Consider the following 4,207-nt stretch of genomic DNA (forward strand, 5'->3'; position numbering starts at 1 on the left):
CTGTACTACCTTCGAACTCTCGCCGTACTGTCTCTGGACGGTCTCTGTACTGTCTCCGTACTGTCTCCATACTGTCTCCGTACTACCTCCGTACTGTCTCCGTACTGTCTCTGTACTGTCTACGTACGGTCTCTGTACTGTCTACGTACTGTCTCCATACTGTCTCCGTACTACCTCCGTACTGTCTCCGTACTGTCTCTGTACTACCTTCGAACTCTCGCCTTACTGTCTCCGTACGGTCTCCGTACGGTCTCTGTACTGTCTCCGTACTACCTCCGTACGGTCTCTGTACTGTCTCCGTACGGTCTCCGTACGGTCTCTGTACTGTCTCCGAACTGCCTCCGTACGGTCTCTGTACTGTCTCCGTACGGTCTCTGTACTGTCTCCGAACTGCCTCCATACTGTCTCTGTACTGTCTCCGTACGGTCTCTGTACTGTCTCCGTACTACCTCCGTACTGTCTCTGTACTGTCTCTGTACTACCTTCGAACTCTCGCCGTACTGTCTCCGTACGGTCTCTGTACTGTCTCCGTACTGTCTCCATACTGTCTCCGTACTACCTCCGTACTGTCTCCGTACTGTCTCTGTACTGTCTACGTACGGTCTCTGTACTGTCTACGTACTGTCTCCATACTGTCTCCGTACTGTCTCCGTACTGTCTCCGTACGGTCTCCATACGGTCTCTGTACTGTCTCCGTACTGTCTCCATACTGTCTCCGTACTACCTCCGTACTGTCTCCGTACTGTCTCTGTACTGTCTACGTATGGTCTCTGTACTGTCTACGTACTGTCTCCATACTGTCTCCGTACTACCTCCGTACTGTCTCCGTACTGTCTCTGTACTACCTTCGAACTCTCGCCGTACTGTCTCCGTACGGTCTCCGTACGGTCTCCGTACGGTCTCTGTACTGTCTCCGAACTGCCTCCGTACGGTCTCTGTACTGTCTCCGTACTGTCTCCGTACTGCCTCTGTACTGTCTCCGTACTGTCTCCATACTGCCTCCATACTGCCTCTGTACTGCCTCCGTACTGCTTCTGTACTGCCTCCGTACTACCTTCGTACTGTCTCTGTACTACCTCCATACTGCCTCCGTACTTCCTTCTTACTGTCTCTGTACTGTCTCCGTACTGCCTCTGTACTGTCTCCGTACTGTCTCTGTACTGTCTCTGTACTGTCTCTGTACTGTCTCCGTACTGCCTCCGTACTGCCTCTGTACTGTCTCCGTACTGCCTCTGTACTGTCTCCGTACTGTCTCCTTACTGTCTCCGTACTGTCTCTGTACTGTCTCCGTACTGTCTCCGTACTGTCTCTGTACTGTCTCCGTACTGCCTCTGTACTGTCTCCGTATTGTCTCTGTACCATACTTGACGTAAAACAGTCATAAGACTACTCTAACATTACAGAAAAGCATATTCACTTACAAAAATATAAAAACAAATGTATGGATCATTTCATTAAACTAGAACTGCTAAATTTTTTAGCACCAAACCTTTTCTGTTGAATACTTGGTTTAATGTGTGGATCAATAAAGCTGTGAGTCTATGAGTCCCCACAATCTGTGACATTTAAAACCCAAATGAGAGATTTTACGCTTTCCATTATTGTCATTGTCACTGAAATTGTCAAATTTGGGTAATTAGGTCATCTCTGTTGTCTAATTTAAAAGCTATTTTAATAATTCACATAGGGCACAATAAATCCCATACAGGGCTTAAAATAACATTTTTTGCAGCTGATTTGGGAGTTGCCAGGGGTGCGATATGCATAAACTATGAACCCGCACAGCGAGCTCTAAAACAGCTCTTTTATTCCTCTCTGCATGACCGGAGTGTATTTCCGCATTAATATCCCCACCACAGCAGGTTGAAGTCCCAGGATGCAGCGGTGCCTTCCAGCTCCATGCAGGTGCAAGATGTTGGCTGCATCCAGAAGCCATATTGAAATGCTGACCTTTAACACAACTAAAGAATTAAAGAGCTGCATACAGATGATCTGATCCATCAGTGCTGCTGCAGCTTCTTCTTTGTTCAACAGATCTCAATGATTCCCTTTGAAAATATGAAAAAATAATTAATTTAAACCATTTGAAATACCAAGTTAGCATTTTTTCTTCACTTGACTTTTCTGGGAATAATGTAATAATAAAGTGGGGCGCTCAAGTTGGGCTTATTTAATTAGTCATTACAACCCATATTGTTTTGAAGCCAGTGCAATTTAATCAGGTATGCAAATGCATGGCCTATATTGCAAAAGTAAGCATGTACAGAAGATGAAAGCTTCAGAAAACGTTGCACACTGCCACCTACTGAGTTTGGGCTGCATGTGCCCAGTTTTACTGGCTCAGAGCAGGAAGCTGCAACCTGCAGCTGTGGAGACAGGTGTGCCTCTTCGACTCCTTCAAGCTTTGACCAAAACTGACACAAACCTGATTAGTGCTTTTATTGAAGTTGCTTACTAGAACGACCAACTTTAGCTGTTTCCCATTCTAAGTCCTGGCAGATTACTACAATGTTTCTCTTAGTTTCAGTGCCACAGCTGGTTAAAAACAGCTCAAGTTTACACCAAAAATACGTTTCTAAAATAGTTTATTAGCACTCCCTACTTTTTTGTTTTGATATGTTTCTAACAAACGGAGGCCAACCCAAATTTAAACTAACTAAATATTTGAGCCAAATATTGCAACAGAGGAAGTAATTTTGAGCAAATATATGAATTCACTCAAATTCAAAACATTCAAAAAGGGCTAAGTGGTGCCATTCAGTAACTTATAAAAGAGGAAATTTTAGATCAGGTCTGGTGTAGCATGTTTCTGTTTATTAACTCAGATTTAACTAATAATTTGATGTTACATCTTTAAGCATATTCTACAAACAGAACAGGTTTAGCTGGAAAACTTTTTCTTTTAAGTTACTAGTTTATTTCCTTTTGACATTTAAAATTGTAATCAGAGATTTAACTCTTACTTTTTTTTTTATTTGAAGCTTTAAATCAAATTTGAGGCCCGTTCAGTTGTAAAAGTCACAATAGATGCACATTTCCAACCTGCCTTTTGTTGCTTTTATGAAACAAATATGATCTAAAGATTAAAAAAATACTAATTTGTCAACAATTCCAGCATTTGGAAGTCAAACAGTATACAAAAAGCTTCATTTCTGTGGACATTATTGGTGTAAAAACATTTTAACACGTTCATAGTTAAATCAGAACTAAAAAACAAACCTTGTACTTTTGCCAGCCAGAATGTTAAAGACAACAACCATTTGTGTTTCAGTTATTTATTTTCAAAGTCCAGGGATAACACAATAACTTCTAACATTGAAATGTGCGTTACACTTGTTAAGTGTTGACAAGATGAAAATAATGTAAGAAAAATTGGTATTTACACAACTGTTCAACCCAGCAAGGCACCAAAGACAAACGGTGAGGAGAATGTTGCTCGTGTCATAAACACTAAAAAATAACTAACTTGTGAACTTGGTATGCAAATCCAAATAAACACAGTTAGCAACATTATTATATATACTTTAGTTTTCTCTTACTACAAAACATTCTTTATTTCAATAGTTAAAAGCTAATAAGACAATAGTGGTGTTGTAGCTAAAATATATATATATTATATAAATAAAACTTTATGTGTACACTTTTTACTCCCTTTTGTGGCTAAAGGCTGTCCTCTGTGCAAGGAGAAAAGAACGCCCAGCATACAACTTAGTTTTTAGTTCCTATTATAAACATTTTATTCAAACACACCTAATAATTTATCATGAGTATAACACAGCAGCGGTTTCTTTTCAACAGTTGTAAAATATAAGCTGCTGTATGTGATTGCTACTGACGAAGGTCTGATTAAACTACGATAAGGCCGATTGTCTGAACATCCAATAGTTTCTGCTTTTGGGTTTTGCCCAGAGAGAGATCCACACTCCTGGCCTCACAAACGGCTAAAAGTCATGAGTGAAACGTTCCTCGCACACATCCTTGAGCGGGGGCGCTCAAGTGGTGTTACAAATAGAAAGTGGCTCACTTAAGATAAATGAGAGGCAAAAGAGTTCCTGCCTCTGCTGCAGCCGGTTGAAACGAGCACGGGGTTCAGACTCGGTGTAAAAATGGCAGCAGCACTTCTTCTCTACTGCATCCTCACACCTTTAGAAGCCTCTTTAGGCTACAGAACGAGAAAAGCATTCGCATCAAAATGATGCCAGAAAGA

Source organism: Nothobranchius furzeri, chromosome 5 (genome assembly GCF_043380555.1).
Source record: "Nothobranchius furzeri strain GRZ-AD chromosome 5, NfurGRZ-RIMD1, whole genome shotgun sequence".
NCBI classification, from domain to species: domain Eukaryota; kingdom Metazoa; phylum Chordata; class Actinopteri; order Cyprinodontiformes; family Nothobranchiidae; genus Nothobranchius; species Nothobranchius furzeri.